General features: G+C 51.4%; 1 pseudogene; it reads right to left on the bottom strand.

The window, feature by feature from the left end:
- Window positions 1-18,733, bottom strand: part of LOC135564920 (lethal(2) giant larvae protein homolog 1-like) — an 86,678-nt pseudogene that overhangs the window by 63,844 nt on the left and 4,101 nt on the right.

Raw genomic sequence — 18,733 nt, 5'->3', positions numbered from 1 at the left:
CCGACCCCTCTGATGACCTGTCCCTCCGACCCCTCTGATGACCTGTCCCTCCGACCCTCTGACGACCTGTCCCTCTGACCCCTCTGACGACCTGTCCCTCTGACGACCTGTCCCTCTGACGACCTGTCCCTCTGATGACCTGTCCCTCTGACGACCTGTCCCTCTGACGACCTGTCCCTCCGACCCCTCTGATGACCTGTCCCTCCGACCCCTCTGATGACCTGTCCCTCCGACCCCTCTGATGACCTGTCCCTCCGACCCCTCTGATGACCTGTCCCTCTGACCCCTCTGATGACCTGTCCCTCGGACCCCTCTGATGACCTGTCCCTCTGACGACCTGTCCCTCTGACCCCTCTGATGACCTGTCCCTCCGACCCCTCTGATGACCTATCCCTCTGATGACCTGTCCCTCCGACCCCTCTGATGACCTGTCCCTCCGACCTCTCTGATGACCTGTCCCTCTGACCCCTCTGACGACCTGTCCCTCTGACCCCTCTGACGACCTGTCCCTCTGACCCCTCTGACGACCTGTCCCTCTGACGACCTGTCCCTATGACGACCTGTTTCTCTGACCCCTCTGACGACCTGTCCCTCTGACCCCTCTGACGACCTGTCCCTCTGACCCCTCTGACGACCTGTCCCTCTGACCCCTCTGACGACCTGTCCCTCTGACCCCTCTGACGACCTGTCCCTCTGACCCCTCTGACGACCTGTCCCTCTGACCCCTCTGACGACCTGTCCCTCTGACCCCTCTGACGACCTGTCCCTCTGACCCCTCTGACGACCTGTCCCCCTCTGACCTGTCCTCTGATGACCTGTCCCTCTGACCCCTCTGACGACCTGTCCCTCTGACCCCTCTGACGACCTGTCCCTCTGACCCCTCTGACGACCTGTCCTCTGACCCCTCTGACCCTGTCCCTCTGACCCTGTCCCTCTGACCCCCCTCTGACGACCTGTCCCTCTGACCCCTCTGATGACCTGTCCCTCTGACCCCTCTGATGACCTGTCCCTCTGACCCCTCTGATGACCTGTCCCTCTGACCCCTCTGACCCTGGCCCTCTGACCTGTCCCTCTGACCCCTCTGATGACCTGTCTCTGATGACCTGTCCCTCTGACCCCTCTGATGACCTGTCCCTCTGACCCCTCTCTGACCTGACCCCTCTGATGTCCTCACCCCAGGCTGACCCCCCTGGACTGTCCCTGACCCTCTGATCTGTCCCAGAGCTCTGACGTGTCCCTCTGACAGGATGTGTCCCTCTGGAGGACCTGTCCCTCTGAGGAGGGACCTGTCCCTCTGACCCCTCTGATGACCTGTCCCTCTGACCCCTCTGATGACCTGTCCCTCTGACGATCTGTCTCTCTGACGACCTGGCCCTCTGACGATCTGAGTGTGTGTGTCTGTGTGTGTGTGTGTGTGTACAGTGTCTCACCCCAGGCTGAGCGCCCTGGCTGTTCCCGGCGGCGGCCAGGCGGTCCCAGAGCTTGGCGGGGACGTTGTCCAGGTGACAGGATGTGGTGATGGCGGAGGAGTGGAGCGGGGTCAGGTAGGGAGGAGGGACGGAGGGCCACCCGGTGGTCAGGAGGTCTATTACAACCAGCTCCTCCTCCAGTAGCACCACGAGGGCTTTAGGATCATCATAGTCTGGGAGAGGAAACACACATATTAACACAGGGGGGGTCAGGTAGGGAGGAGGGACAGAGGACCAGGGGGGGTCAGGTAGGGTGGAGGGACAGAGGACCAGGGGGGTCAGGTAGGGAGGAGGGACAGAGGACCAGGGGGGGTCAGGTAGGGAGGAGGGACAGAGGACCAGGGGGTCAGGTAGGGAGGAGGGACAGAGGGTCAGGGGGTCAGGTAGGGAGGAGGGACAGAGGATCATATTAGGAGGGACAGAGGGCAGGGGGTCAGGTAGGGAGGAGGACAGAGGACCAGGGGGGTCAGGTAGGGAGGAGGGACACCTGGTGGTCAGGAGGTCTATTACAACCAGCTCCTCCTCCAGTAGCACCACGGGGCTTTAGGATCATATTAACACAGGGGGTCAGGTAGGGAGGAGGGACAGAGGACCAGGGGGGGGTCAGGTAGGGAGGAGGGACAGAGGACCAGGGGGGTCAGGTAGGGAGGAGGGACACACCTGGTGGTCAGGAGGTCTATTACAACCAGCTCCTCCTCCAGTAGCACCACGAGGGCTTTAGGATCATCATTCTGGGAGAGGAAACACAGGGGGTCAGGTAGGGAGGAGGGACAGAGGACCAGGGGGGGGGTCAGGTAGGGAGGAGGGACAGAGGACCAGGGGGGGGGTAGGGAGGAGGGACAGAGGACCAGGGGGAGGGGGTCAGGTAGGGAGGAGGGACAGAGGACCAGGGGGGTCAGGTAGGGAGGAGGGACAGAGGACCAGGGGGGGTCAGGTAGGGAGGAGGGACAGAGGACCAGGGGGGGTCAGGTAGGGAGGAGGACAGAGGACCAGGGGGGGGTCAGGTAGGGAGGAGGGACAGAGGACCAGGGGGTCAGGTAGGGAGGAGGGACAGAGGGCCACCAGGTGGTCAGGTAGGGAGGAGGGACAGAGGACCAGCTCCTCCAGGGGGGTCAGGTAGGGAGGATCACATTAGGACAGGGGGGTCAGGTAGGGAGGAGGGACAGAGGACCAGGGGGGTCAGGTAGGGAGGAGGGACACCTGGTGGTCAGGAGGTCTATTACAACCAGCTCCTCCTCCAGTAGCACCACGAGGGCTTTAGGATCATATTAACACAGGGGGTCAGGTAGCCTAGCGACGAGGAGCGCTGGGCCAATCCCAGAGCAGACTAGGTGAATAATTATTCTTATTTTAAAATCGGTAGATGTGCCCTTGAGCAAGGCACTTCATCCTAATGGTGTCTGTGAGTCGCTCTGGAGTGCGTGTCTCTCTCACCGTGCTCCGGGTCAGTGGTGTGGACGGTGAAGAAGTCTATAACTCTGGATGTGAAGTCTAGAGTGACGTGTTGTTTGTCCTGTTGGATGGTCAGACAGTGACGGTCTCCATAACTGGCCCTGGGCATTCCTCCACTGTAGAGGACTACTGGACACCTACATGAGAGACAGAGACAGACAGAGAGACAGAGAGAGAGAGGGGCAGTGAGAGACAGTGACGGTCTCCATAACTGGCTCTGGGCATTCCTCCACTGTAGAGGACTACTGGACACCTACATGAGAGACAGAGACAGACAGAGAGACAGAGAGAGAGAGGGCAGTGAGAGACAGAGAGAGTAGAGGACTACTGGACACCTACATGAGAGACAGAGACAGTGAGAGACAGAGAGAGAGAGGGGCAGTGAGAGACAGAGACAGACAGACACAGAGAGAGGCAGTGAGAGACAGACAGAGAGAGGGCAGTGAGAGACAGTGACTGTCTCCATAACTGGCCCTGGGCATTCCTCCACTGTAGAGGACTACTGGACACCTACATGAGAGACAGAGACAGAGAGACAGACAGAGAGAGGGGGCAGTGAGAGACAGAGAGAGAGGGGCAGTGAGAGACAGTGACTGTCTCCATAACTGGCTCTGGGCATTCCTCCACTGTAGAGGACTACTGGACACCTACATGAGAGACAGAGACAGACAGAGAGAGAGAGGGGCAGTGAGAGACAGTGACTGTCTCCATAACTGGCTCTGGGCATTCCTCCACTGTAGAGGACTACTGGACACCTACATGAGAGACAGAGACAGACAGAGACAGAGAGAGAGGGGCAGTGAGAGACAGTGACTGTCTCCATAACTGGCCCTGGGCATTCCTCCACTGTAGAGGACTACTGGACACCTACATGAGAGACAGAGACAGACAGAGAGACAGAGAGAGTGAGAGAGGGGCAGTGAGAGAGAGTGAGTCTCCAGAACAGTGAGACTCTGGGCAGTGAGAGAGGACTACTGGACACCTACAGTGAGAGACAGAGACAGACAGAGAGACAGAGAGAGAGAGGGGCAGTGAGAGACAGTGACTGTCTCCATAACTGGCCCTGGGCATTCCTCCACTGTAGAGGACTACTGGACACCTACATGAGAGACAGAGACAGACAGAGAGACAGACAGAGAGAGGGGCAGTGAGAGACAGTGACTGTCTCCATAACTGGCCCTGGGCATTCCTCCACTGTAGAGGACTACTGGACACCTACATGAGAGACAGAGAGACAGAGAGAGAGAGGGGCAGTGAGAGACAGTGACGGTCTCCATAACTGGCTCTGGGCATTCCTCCACTGTAGAGGACTACTGGACACCTACATGAGAGACAGAGACAGAGAGACAGAGAGAGAGAGAGGGGCAGTGAGAGACAGTGACTGTCTCCATAACTGGCTCTGGGCATTCCTCCACTGTAGAGGACTACTGGACACCTACATGAGAGACAGAGAGACAGAGAGAGAGAGGGGCAGTGAGAGACAGTGACTGAGAGAGAGAGCTCTGGGCATTCCTCCACTGAGAGGACTACTGGAGACCTAGGGAGAGACAGAGACAGACAGTGAGAGAGAGGGGCAGTGAGAGACAGTGACTGTCTCCATAACTGGCTCTGGGCATTCCTCCACTGTAGAGGACTACTGGACACCTACATGAGAGACAGACAGAGAGACAGAGAGAGAGAGGGGCAGTGAGAGACAGTGACTGTCTCCATAACTGGCTCTGGGCATTCCTCCACTGTAGAGGACTACTGGACACCTACATGAGAGACAGAGACAGACAGAGACAGAGAGAGAGAGGGGCAGTGAGAGACAGTGACTGTCTCCATAACTGGCTCTGGGCATTCCTCCACTGTAGAGGACTAGTGGACACCTAGGAGAGACAGAGAGACAGAGAGAGAGAGGGGCAGTGAGAGACAGTGACTGTCTCCATAACTGGCTCTGGGCATTCCTCCACTGTAGAGGACTACTGGACACCTACATGAGAGACAGAGACAGAGAGAGTGACAGAGAGAGAGAGGGGCAGTGAGAGACAGTGACTGTCTCCATAACTGGCCCTGGGCATTCCTCCACTGTAGAGGACTACTGGACACCTACATGAGAGACAGAGACAGAGAGACAGAGAGAGAGAGGGGCAGTGAGAGACAGTGACTGTCTCCATAACTGGCTCTGGGCATTCCTCCACTGTAGAGGACTACTGGACACCTACATGAGAGACAGAGACAGAGAGACAGTGAGAGAGAGGGGCAGTGAGAGACAGTGAGAGAGAGGGGCAGTGAGAGACAGTGAGAGAGAGGGACAGTGAGACAGGGGGGCAGTGAGAGACAGAGACAGACAGACACAGAGAGAGAGAGGGGCAGTGAGAGACAGTGAGAGAGAGGGGCAGTGAGAGACAGTGACCGTCTCCATAACTGGCCCTGGGCATTCCTCCACTGTAGAGGACTACTGGACACCTACATGAGAGACAGAGACAGACAGAGAGACAAAGAGAGAGAGGGGCAGTGAGAGACAGTGAGAGACAGTGAGAGAGAGGGGCAGTGAGAGAGGGGGGCAGTGAGAGACAGTGAGAGAGAGGGGCAGTGAGAGACAGTGAGAGAGAGGGGCAGTGAGAGACAGAGAGAGAGAGTGTTACCAGAATGGATCCTAGTGACAGTAGATACTGATAGTGTTACCAGAATGGACCCTAGTGACAGTAGAGACTGATAGTGTTACCAGAATGGATCCTAGTGACAGTAGAGACTGATAGTGTTACCAGAATGGACCCTAGTGATAGTAGATACTGATAGTGTTACCAGAATGGATCCTAGTGACAGTAGATACTGATAGTGTTACCAGAATGGATCCTAGTGACAGTAGAGACTGATAGTGTTACCAGAATGGACCCTAGTGATAGTAGATACTGATAGTGTTACCAGAATGGATCCTAGTGACAGTAGATACTGATAGTGTTACCAGAATGGATCCTAGTGACAGTAGAGACTGATAGTGTTACCAGAATGGACCCTAGTGACAGTAGAGACTGATAGTGTTACCAGAATGGACCCTAGTGACAGTAGAGACTGATAGTGTTACCAGAATGGATCCTAGTGACAGTAGATACTGATAGTGTTACCAGAATGGATCCTAGTGACAGTAGATACTGATAGTGTTACCAGAATGGACCCTAGTGACAGTAGATACTGATAGTGATAGTAGAGACTGATAGTGTTACCAGAATGGATCCTAGTGATAGATAGTGATGGTAGAGACTGATAGTGATAGATAGATAGTGTCCAGAATGGATCCTCACCCTGACTGAATCTGATAGTCCATAAGATCTTGTTGATGGCTTTACAGAATGGACCTAAGACACAACGTAGATGACAAGGAGTTAATGAGGTCCCAGAATGGACCCTAGTGACACAACGAGATGACAAGTGAGTTAATGAGGTCCCAGAATGGACCTGAGACAGTGAGATGACAAGGAGTTAATGAGGTCCCAGAATGGACCTGAGTGACAGTAGATGACAAGGAGTTAATGAGGTCCCAGGAACGGACCTGAGACACAACGAGATGACAAGGAGTTAATGAGGTCCCACCAGAATGGACCCTGAGACACAATACGAGACAGACGACAGTGAGTTAACTGATAGTGTCCCAGAATGGACCTGAGACAGTAACGAGATGACAAGGAGATACTGAGGTCCCAGTGTTACGACCTGGACACCTAGAGACAGTAGATACTGATAGTGAGGTCCCAGGGAACGGACCTGAGACAGTAACGAGACAGATGACAAGAATGGACCCTAATGAGGTCCCAGTAGAACGGACCTGAGACACAAATGGACAGATGACAAGGAGATACTGATAGTGTTACCAAGAATGGACCTGAGACACAGTAGATGACAAGGAGTTAGTGAGGTCCCAGAATGGACCTGAGACAGTAGACAGATGACAAGTGTTAATGAGGTCCCAAGGAACAGACCTGAGACACAAATGGATCCTAGAGATGACAAGGAGTTAATGAGGTCCCAAGATAACGGACCTAGAGACAGTAGAGACTGATATGACAAGGATCCTAGTTAATGAGGTCCCAGGAACGGACCCTGTGACACAACGAGACAGATGTGTTACAAGGAGTCCTAGTGAGGTCCCAAGGAACGGACCTGAGACACAACAGAGACAGATGACAAGGAGTTAATGAGGTCCCAGGAACGGACCCTGAGACACAACGAGACAGATGACAAGGAGTTAATGAGGTCCCAGGGAACGGACCTGAGACACAACGAGACAGATGACAAGGAGTTAATGAGGTCCCAGAACGGACCCTGAGACACAAGAGATGACAGAATGGATCCTAGAGTTAATGAGGTCCCAAGGAATGGACCTGAGACACAACGAGACAGATGACAAGGAGTTAATGATGGTCCCAAGGAACGGACCTGAGACACAACGAGACAGATGACAGGAGTTAATGAGGTCCCAAGAATGGACCTGAGACATCAACGAGACAGACGATCCTTCAAGGAGTTAATGAGGTCCCAAGGGAACGGACCCTGAGACACAACGAGACGACAAGAATTAATGAGGTCCCAAGGGACAGCTTGGACCTGAGACACAACGAGACAGATGACAAAATAGTTAATGAGGTCCCAAGGAACGGACCTGAGACACAACGAGATGACAAGGAGTTAATGAGGTCCCAAGGGAACGGACCTGAGACACAACGAGATGACAAGGAGTTAATGAGGTCCCAAGGGAACAGACCTGAGACACAACGAGATGACAAGGAGTTAATGAGGTCCCAAGGGAACGGACCTGAGACACAACGAGACAGATGACAAGGTTAATGAGGTCCCAAGGGAACGGACCTGAGACACAACGAGATGACAAGGAGTTAATGAGGTCCCAAGGTTTTTTGCTGAGACACAACGAGATGACAAGGAGTTAATGAGGTCCCTAAGGAACAGACCTGAGACACAACGAGATGACAAGGAGTTAATGAGGTCCCAAGGGAACGGACTGAGACACAACGAGACAGATGACAAGGAGTTAATGAGGTCCCATGGAACGGACCTGAGACACAACGAGACAGACGACAAGGAGTTAATGAGGTCCCAAGGTGGAACGGACCTGAGACACAACGAGATGACAAGGAGTTAATGAGGTCCCAAGGGAACGGACCTTTTTGACACAACAAGATGAAAAGGAGTTAATGAGGTCCCCAGGAAAACCTGAGACACAACGAGATGACAAGGAGTTAATGAGGTCCCAAGGAACGGACCTAAGACACAACGAGACAGATGACAAGGCAGTTAATGAGGTCCCAAGGCTAACGATTTGAGACACAACGAGACTTGTCTTGGAGTTAATGAGGTCCCAAGGGAACGGACCTGAGACAACAACGAGATTGACAAAGTTAATGAGTCCCAAGGGAACAGACCCTGAACACAACGAGACAGATGACAAGGAGTTAATGAGGTCCCAAGGGAACGGACCTGAGACACAACGAGACAGATGACAAGGAGTTAATGAGGTCCCAAGGGAACGGACCTGAGACACAACGAGACAGATGACAAGGAGTTAATGAGGTCCCAAGGGAACGGACCTGAGACACAACGAGATGACAAGGAGTTAATGAGGTCCCAAGGTAACGGACCTGAGACACAACGAGATGACAAGGAGTTAATGAGGTCCCAAGGGAACGGACCTGAGACACAACGAGATGACAAGGAGTTAATGAGGTCCCAAGGGAACGGACCTGAGACACAACGAGACAGATGACAAGGAGTTAATGAGGTCCCAAGGGAACGGACCTGAGACACAACGAGACGACAAGGAGTTAATGAGGTCCCAAGGGAACGGACCTGAGACACAACGAGACAGATGACAAGGAGTTAATGAGGTCCCAAGGGAACGGACCTGAGACACAACGAGATGACAAGGAGTTAATGAGGTCCCAAGGGAACAGACCTGAGACACAACGAGATGACAAGGAGTTAATGAGGTCCCAAGGGAACGGACCTGAGACACAACGAGACAGATGACAAGGAGTTAATGAGGTCCCAAGGGAACGGACCTGAGACACAACGAGACGACAAGGAGTTAATGAGGTCCCAAGGGTGTGGACCTGAGACACAACGAGACAGGGTGACAAGGAGTTAATGAGGTCCCAAGGTGAACGGACCTGAGACACAACGAGACAGGTGACAAGGAGTTAATGAGGTCCCAAGGGAACGGACCTGAGACACAACGAGACAGATGACAAGGAGTTAATGAGGTCCCAAGGGAACGGACCTGAGACACAACGAGATGACAAGGAGTTAATGAGGTCCCAAGGGAACGGACCTGAGACACAACGAGATGACAAGGAGTTAATGAGGTCCCAAGGGAACGGACCCTGAGACACAACGAGACAGATGACAAGGAGTTAATGAGGTCCCAAGGGAACGGACCCTGAGACACAACGAGATGACAAGGAGTTAATGAGGTCCCCAGGGAACGGACCTGAGACACAACGAGATGACAAGGAGTTAATGAGGTCCCAAGGAACAGACCTGAGACACAACGAGACAGACGACAAGGGTTAGTTAATGAGGTCCCAAGGGGTTACGGACCTGTGTAGTGACACAACGAGACAGATGACAAGGAGTTAATGAGGTCCCAAGGTAACGGACCTGAGACACAACGAGATGACAAGGAGTTAATGAGGGGGTCCCAAGGGAACGGACCCTGAGACACAACGAGACAGATGACAAGTGAGTTAATGAGGTCCCAAGGGAACGGACCTGAACACAACGAGACAGACGTCAAGGAGTTAATGAGGTCCCAAGGGAACGGACCTGACACAACGAGGACAAGGAGTTAATGAGGTCCCAAGGAACGGACCTGAGACACACGAGACAGATGACAAGGAGTTAATGAGGTCCCAAGGGACGGACCTGAGACACAACACAGATGACAAGGGAGTTAATGAGGTCCCAAGGGAACAGACCACTGCATTTACACAACAGACACAGATGACAAGGAGTTAATGAGGTCCCAAGGAAACCGACCTGAGACACAACGAGACTGATTTAGGTAGTTAATGAGGTCCCAAGGGAACAGACCTGAGACACAACTGCATTTAGATGACAAGGAGTTAACTGATTTCCTCAAGGGAACAGACACACTGCATTTACACACACAGACTGACAAGGAGTTAATGAGGTCCCACACTGCACGGACCTGAGACACACGAGACACAAGGAGTTAATGAGTCCCACCAGGAACGGACCTGAGACACAACGAGATGACAAGGAGTTAATGAGGTCCCAGACACGGACCTGAGATTTACAACGAGAACAGACACACACTGTTAATGAGGTCCCAAGGGAACACACCTGATTTACAATTGAGACAGACAAGGAGTTAATGAGGTCCCAAGGTAACGGACCTGAGACACAACGTAGACAGATGACACACTGCATTAATGAGGTCCCAAGGGAACGGACCTGACACACATTTAGCCGTAGTAACAGACAACTGCATTTGAGGTCCCAACTGAACGGACCTGAACAGACAGACACATGCATTTAGCCAGTTAACAGACCCACTGCATTTAACGGACCTGTAACAGACACAACTGCATTTAGATGAACAAGGAGTGTATTTAGGTCCCAAGGGAACGGACCTGAGACAGACACACACTGCATTTGAGGTCCCAAGGGAACAGACCTGACACACTGCATTTATGAAAAGGAGTTAATGCATTCCCAAGGGAACAGACCTGAGACACAACGAGATGACAAGTAGTTAATGAGGTCCCACTGCATTTAGACCTGAGACACAACGAGATGACAAGGAGTTAACAGGTCCCACACTGCATTTAGCCTGAGACACAACAGACACTGCAAGGAGTTAATGAGACCCACACTGACCTGAGACACAACGAGTAACAGACACAAGGAGTTAATGAGGTCCCAACAGACACACACTGCATTTAGACACAACAGACACAAGCATTTGAGGTCCCAATTGTAACAGACACACACTGCATTTAGACAGGTGACAAGGAGTTAATGAGGTCCCAAGGGAACGGACCTGAGACACAACGAGACAGATGACAGACAGTTAATGATTCCCAAGGGAACGGACCTGAGACACAACGAGATGACAAGGAGTTAATGAGGTCAGACACACCATTTAGCCATATTGTAACAGACACACAGATGAGACACACACTGATTTAGCCGTGAACAGTTAACACTGTAGGTCCCAAGCCGGACCTGAACACACACACACACTGACAAGGAGTTAATGAGGTCCCACACTGGGAACGGACCTGAGACACTGCATTTAGCCGTATTGTAACAGATGACAACTGCATTTGAGGTCCCATTGTAACACACACACAATTTAGACAGATGACACAGACACAGTTAATGAGGTCCCAAACAGACACACACTGCATTTAGCCGTATTGTAACAGACACAACTGCATTTAGCCGAGGTCCCAGACACACCATTTAGACGTATTGTAACAGACACAAGGAGTTAATGAGGTCACTGGATTTAGCGGACCTGAGACAGACACACTGCACACTTAGATTAATGAGGTCCCAAGGGAAACAGACACACACTGATTTAGTTAATGTAACAGACACACCTGCATTTACACAACGTAACAGATGACAAGGCATTTAGCCGAGGTCCCAAGGAACAGGACACACAAAGGTTTGTGTGTGTGTAGGGGTTAGGGACTGCATTTAGCCGTGTGTGTAACAGACACACAGGGTGCATTTGTGTGTGTAACAGGGGTTACACACTGTTTGTGTTTGTAGGGGTTAGACACACTGCATTTAGTGTTTGTAACAGACAGTGTGTTAGCCGTGTGTTTGTAGACACACACTGCATTTAGTGTGTGTGTAACAGTTACACACTGTGTGTGTGTGTGTAGGGGTTACACTGATGTGTGTGTGTGTAGGGGTTAGGGTGATGTGTGTGTGTGTAACAGACACAGGGGTGCATTTGATGTGTGTGTGTAGGGGTTAGGGTGATTTGTGTGTGTGTAGGGTTAGGGCATTTAGTGTGTGTGTAACAGGTTACACACTGCATTTAGTGTAGGGTAACAGACACACACTGCATTTAGCCACATGTGTAACAGACACACTGCATTTAGTGTGTTGTAACACACACTGCATTTGTGTGTGTAGGGGTTAGTGTTTAGCCGTGTGTGTAACAGACACACACTGCATTTGTGTGTAACAGACACACTGTGTTTAGTGTGTGTAGGGGTTACACACACTGTTGTGTGTTGTAACAGGGGTTAGTGTGTTTAGTGTGTGTGTAACAGACACACACTGCATTTGTGTATTGTAACAGAGTGCATTTAGTGTGTGTGTAGGGCACACTGCATTTAGCCGTTATTGTAACAGACACACAGGGTGCATTTAGGGGTGTGTGTGTGTGTAACAGACACACTGGATTTAGCCGTTATTGTAACAGACACACACTGCATTTAGGGGGTTAGGGTGGTGTGTGTGTAGGGGTTAGTAACAGACACACACTGCATTTAGCCGTTATTGTAACAGACACACACTGCATTTAGCCGTATTGTAACAGACACACACTGCATTTGTGTGTTGTAACAGACACACACTGTATTTAGCCGTGTTGTAACAGACACACACTGCATTTAGCCGTTATTGTAACAGACACACTGCATTTAGCCGTATTGTAACAGACACACACTGCATTTAGCCGTATTGTAACAGACACACACTGTTTAGTGTATTGTAGGGGTTAGTGCATTTAGCCGTATTGTAACAGACACACACTGCATTTAGTGTATTGTAACAGACACACTGTGTTTAGTGTATTGTAACAGTTACACACTGCATTTGTGTGTGTAACAGACACACACTGTATTTAGCCGTGTTGTAACAGTTAGGGTGTGTGTGTGTGTGTGTGTTTGTGTGTGTAACAGACACACACTGCATTTAGTGTGTGTAACAGACACACACTGCATTTAGCCGTACTGTAACAGACACACACTGTTTAGTGTATGTAGGGGCATTAGGGGTGTTGTAACAGACACACACTGCATTTAGCCTGTGTGTAACAGACACACACTGCATTTAGCCGTTAACAGACACACACTGTATTTAGTCTGTCAGACACACCATTTAGCCGATGGAACAGACACACACTGGTATTTAGCCGTACTGTAACAGACACACACTGCATTTAGCCGTCGTAACAGAACTGACTGCATTTAGCCGAGCTACTGTTCCCACACAGGGACACCAGCATTTGCAGACACACACACATTGTAACAGACACACACTGCATTTAGCCGTATTGTAACAGACACACACTGCATTTAGCCGTATTGTAACAGACACACACTGCATTTAGCCGTATTGTAACAGACACACACTGCATTTAGCCGTATTGTAACAGACACACACTGCATTTAGCCGTATTGTAACAGACACACACTGCATTTAGCCGTATTGTAACAGACACACTGCATTTAGCCGTATTGTAACAGACACACACTGCATTTAGCCGTATTGTAACAGACACACACTGCATTTAGCCGTTAGCCGTTGTAACAGACACACACTGCATTTAGCCGTATTGTAACAGACACACACTGCATTTAGCCGTATTGTAACAGACACACACTGCATTTAGCCGTATTGTAACAGACACACACTGCATTTAGCCGTATTGTAACAGACACACACTGCATTTAGCCGTATTGTAACAGACACACACTGCATTTAGCCGTATTGTAACAGACACACACTGTATTTAGCCGTATTGTAACAGACACACACTGCATTTAGCCGTATTGTAACAGACACACACTGCATTTAGCCGTATTGTAACAGACACACACTGCATTTAGCCGTATTGTAACAGACACACACTGCATTTAGCCGTATTGTAACAGACACACACTGCATTTAGCCGTATTGTAACAGACACACACTGCATTTAGCCGTATTGTAACAGACACACACACTGCATTTAGCCGTATTGTAACAGACACACACTGCATTTAGCCGTATTGTAACAGACACACACTGCATTTAGCCGTATTGTAACAGACACACACTGCATTTAGCCGTATTGTAACAGACACACACTGCATTTAGCCGTACTGTAACAGACACACACTGCATTTAGCCGTATTGTAACACACACACTGCATTTAGCCGTATTGTAACACACACACTGCATTTAGCCGTATTGTAACAGACACACACTGCATTTAACAGACACACTGCCGTATTGTAACAGACACACACTGCATTTAGCCGTATTGTAACACACACACTGTATTTAGCCGTATTGTAACAGACACACACTGCATTTAGCCGTATTGTAACAGACACACACTGCATTTAGCCGTATTGTAACAGACACACACTGCATTTAGCCGTATTGTAACAGACACACACTGCATTTAGCCGTTTATTGTAACAGACACACACTGCATTTAGCCGTATTGTAACAGACACACACTGTGTTCAGCCGTGTGTAACAGACACACACACTGTATTTAGCCGTATTGTAACAGACACACACTGTGTTCAGCCGTATTGTAACAGACACACACTGTATTTAGCCGTATTGTAACAGACACACACTGCATTTAGCCGTATTGTAACAGACACACACTGTATTTAGCCGTATTGTAACAGACACACACTGCATTTAGCCGTATTGTAACAGACACACACTGCATTTAGCCGTATTGTAACAGACACACACTGCATTTAGCCGTATTGTAACAGACACACACACTGCATTTAGCCGTATTGTAACACACACACTGCATTTAGCCGTATTGTAACAGACACACACTGCATTTAGCCGTATTGTAACAGACACACACTGTGTTCAGCCGTATTATTGGCCCCTAGTAGCACAATAAGGAACAAATGAACTTCCTTGAACAATGGAATGAGAGTAGAGAGGTGCAATACGACGACAGGCAGAAAGACTTCTGACAAAGAGCCATGAAAGACAGACAGAGCTTATTTAGTTATATTTATTTACCAGTTTTTATATTAGGAACATGTGTTCTGGGTTGTGGGTGCTGAGATCCCATAGGACGACCAGGCCTCTGCTGTAGCCAATCAGAATCTTCCCTGGCTGCTTGGGGTGTTCCTGTAACGACTCCACCGGTCCCAGAGACTTCCCACACCTGTAGTCCTCGGGTACGCTGAAAAACACCGTTACCCATCAGCCACCTGTTCCCCATCAGCCCATCAGCCACCTGTAGTCCTCAGGTACGCTGAAAACACCGTTACCCATCAGCCACCTGTAGTCCCATCAGCCACCTGTAGTCCTCAGGTACGCTGAAAAACACCGTTACCCATCAGCCACCTGTAGTCCTCAGGTACGCTGAAAAACACCGTTACCCATCAGCCACCTGTAGTCCTCAGGTACGCTGAAAAACACCGTTACCCATCAGCCACCTGTAGTCCTCAGGTACGCTGAAAAACACCGTTACCCATCAGCCACCTGTAGTCCTCAGGTACGCTGAAAAACACCGTTACCCATCAGCCACCTGTAGTCCTCAGGTACGCTGAAAAACACCGTTACCCATCAGCCACCTTACCCATCAGCCACCTGTAGTCCTCAGGTACGCTGAAAAACACCGTTACCCATCAGCCACCTGTAGTCCTCCGGTGCGCTGAAAAACACCGTTACCCATCAGCCACCTGTAGTCCTCAGGTACGCTGAAAACACACCTCAGGTACGCTGAAAACAGCCACCTGTAGTCCTCAGGTACGCTGAAAACCGTTACACATCAGCCACCTGTAGTCCTCCGCACGCTGAAAAACACCGCCACAGCCACCTGTAGTCCTCAGGTACGCTGAAAAACACTGTTACCCATCAGCCACCTGTAGTCCTCAGGTACACTGAAAAACACTGTTACCCATCAGCCACCTGTAGTCCTCAGGTACTCTGAAAAACACCGTTACCCATCACAGTGATTCAGATGATGCCGAACCAAGACTGATAGGATCTCTCCCCCAGAGTGGGATTGTGCCCCCTCCACACTGAGGAGAGGGCAGTCCAGCACAAAGGATGGTCGCCAGAACCACCAAACCGCAAACATTACCCACAAAGCATTTCATTGTGTCTCTCCATCCCTCACCCTCTGAACCTCCAGCCCCTCCCTCACCCTCTGAACCTCCACCCCTCGCTCTCCCTCACCCCATCATCCCTCACCCTCTGAACCTCCACCCCCTCTCTCCCTCACCCCATCCCTCACCCTCTGAACCTCCACCCCTCTCTCTCCCCTCACCCTCCACTCTCCTCTCACCCTCTGAACCTCCACCCCCTCTCTCTCCCTCACCCTCTGAACCTCAGCCCCTCTCTCCTCACCCCTCTCTGAACCTCCACCCCTCTCTCTCCTCATCCCTCACCCTCTGAACCTCCACCCCTCTCTCCCTCACCTCATCCACCCTCTGAACCTCCACTCTCTCTCACCCTCTGAACCTCCACCCCCTCCTCCTCATCCCTCACCCTCTGAACCTCCACCCCCTCTCTCTCCCTTACCTCATCCCTCACCCTCTGAACCTCCACCTCTCTCTCCCTCACCCTCTGAACCTCCCCCCCTCTCTCCCTCACCTCATCCCTCACCCTCTGAACCTCCACTCTCTCTCCCTCACCCTCTGAACCTCCACCCCCTCTCTCTCCCTCCTCATCCTCACCCCTGAACCTCCACCCTCTCTCTCCTCACCCTCTGACCTCCACCCCTCTCTCTCCCTCACCCTCACCCTCTGAACCTCCACCCCTCTCTCTCTCCTCTCCCTCACCCTCAACCCCTCACCCTCTGAACCTCCACCTCTCTCTCCCCTCACCCTCTGAACCTCCACCCTCTCACCCCCCTCTGAACCTCATCCCTCACCCTCTGAACCTCCACCCTCCCCTCAACCTCCATCCTCTCTCTCCCTCACCCTCCCTCAAAACTCCACCCCTCCCTGTGATGTGACGTTGAGCCCTCGTTAGCACCTCAAGGCTCTTCCCCTCAACCATGAACAACCCTGACAACCTAACAACCATGAAAACAGGCCCTTCCCCATGACAACAACTCCAACAACCATGACAACAGGAGGCCCTTTCCCTAAAACAGGAGGCCCTTCCCCTAACACCATGACAACAGGAGGCTTCCCCTAACGACCATTTCCCTAACAACCATGACAACAGGAGGCCCTTTCCCTAACTAACAGACCATGACAACAGGAGGCCCTTCCCCCCATGAACCCTTCCCTAACCATGACAACAGGAGGCCCTTCCCCTAACGACCATGACAACAGGAGGCCCTTCCCCCTAACGACCATGACAACAGGAGGCCCTTCCCCTAACGACCATGACAACAGGAGGCCCTTTCCCCTAACGACCATGACAACAGGAGGCCCTTCCCCTAACGACCATGACAACAGGAGGCCCTTCCCCCTAACGACCATGACAACAGGAGGCCCTTCCCCCTAACGACCATGACAACAGACAACAGAGGCCCTTTCCCCTAACGACCATGACAACAGGAGGCCCTTTCCCCTAACGACCATGACAACAGGAGGCCCTTCCCCCATGAACGACCATGACAACAGGAGGCCCTTCCCCTAACGACCATGACAACAGGAGGCCCTTCCCCTAACGACCATGACAACAGGAGGCCCTTTCCCCTAACGACCATGACAACAGGAGGCCCTTTCCCTAACGACCATGACAACAGGAGGCCCTTTCCCTAAAGACCATGACAACAGGAGGCCCTTCCCCTAAAGACAACAACAGGAGGCCCTTCCCCTAACGACCATGACAACAGGAGGCCCTTCCCCTAAAGACCATGACCATGACAACAGGAGGCCCTTCCCCTAACGACCATGACAACAGGAGGCCCTTTCCCCTACAGGCCCTTCCCCTAACGACCATGACAACAGGAGGCCCTTCCCCTAACGACCATGACAACAGGAGGCCCTTCCCCCCCTAAAGACCATGACAACAGGAGGCCCTTCCCCTAACGACCATGACAACAGAGGCCCTTCCCCCTAACGACCATGACAACAGGAGGCCCTTCCCCCTAACGACCATGACAACAGGAGGCCCTTCCCCCTAAAGACCATGACAACAGGAGCAGTGGGAAATATACACACAACATAGATACACACCTGTGACAGCTCTCCTCTCAGCTGACCAGGATGGAACCTGGAGACCCATTCTAGAACCCAACCCATTCTAGAACCCAACCCATTCTAGAACAGACCCACACTACCTCCTCCCACTGGCTGAAGCAGCTGTCACTCACCTCTGCATTACCTGGTCCAGCAGGAGTGATTGGTTATCCCTCAACGAGAGGCGTGGCAGATCCAGGAAGTGTATGCCCCCTCCCTCGGTGCCGACACACAGCAGGTCACATGACCTCAACAACAGCAGAACTGTCACACGGCTTGCACTGGAGACAACATCACACACATTATAACACACACATACATGTATGTGTATGTATGCGTTCCAAGTGTCTCACTGTGTGTGTGTGTGTGTGTGGTGTGTTTTGTGTGGTATGTGTGTGTGTTTTGTGGTGTGTGTGTGTGTGTGTTTTGTGGTGTGTGTGTGTGTGTGTGCTTTGTGGTGTGTGTGTGTGTGTGTGTGTGTGTGTGTGTGTTGTTTGTGGTGTGTGTGTGTGTGTTTTTGTGGTGTGTGTGTGTGGTGTGTGTGGTGTGTGTGGTGTGTTTTGTGGTGTGTGTGTGTGTGTGTGTGTGTTGTGTGTGTGTGTGTGTTTTGTGTGTGTATGTGTGTGTGTGTGTGTGTGTGTGTGTGTGTGTGTGTG

Source organism: Oncorhynchus nerka, linkage group LG26 (genome assembly GCF_034236695.1).
Source record: "Oncorhynchus nerka isolate Pitt River linkage group LG26, Oner_Uvic_2.0, whole genome shotgun sequence".
In the NCBI taxonomy this organism is placed as follows: Eukaryota; Metazoa; Chordata; class Actinopteri; order Salmoniformes; family Salmonidae; genus Oncorhynchus; species Oncorhynchus nerka.
This window is presented reverse-complemented; position numbering and strand designations above follow the sequence as displayed.